Here is a 432-nt window from a genome sequence, read left to right on the forward strand (position 1 = left end):
CTCAGTAGGCAGAGCAGGGATGGGGACTCGGGTCTCCGGAGCCCCGCTCGAGCGGCTTTTCGAAGACACCGCTATCTCCCTATTGTGACGCTCAGGAATAAAACAGGCCGGACGCCTAGCTTTTACAATGCTCCACGCAAATCTGTGGGAACAAAAGCAACCAGAAATCTGCCCCGGATTTTCCATCGCTCCGGCCCGACGGGCCAATCGACTCCGCCGGCCAAGGAGGGGTGGAACGGGGTGGGCCCAACGTGATCGACAGCACCGGGGGGCGTGGTCGCGGGGTGTGTGAATCTGGATTGGGGACCCGAAACAATCACAGGCTTAGAAGGGGCAGTTTGAGCCAATCAGCGGGGGGGAGGCGGGCCCTGCCGGCCTGGCTGTCGCGAGAGGCGACTACCCCGCCCACTTGAGCTCCGTCCCGGGGTCCCC

Source organism: Myotis davidii, unplaced genomic scaffold (assembly GCF_000327345.1).
Source record: "Myotis davidii unplaced genomic scaffold, ASM32734v1 scaffold77, whole genome shotgun sequence".
NCBI lineage: Eukaryota > Metazoa > Chordata > Mammalia > Chiroptera > Vespertilionidae > Myotis > Myotis davidii.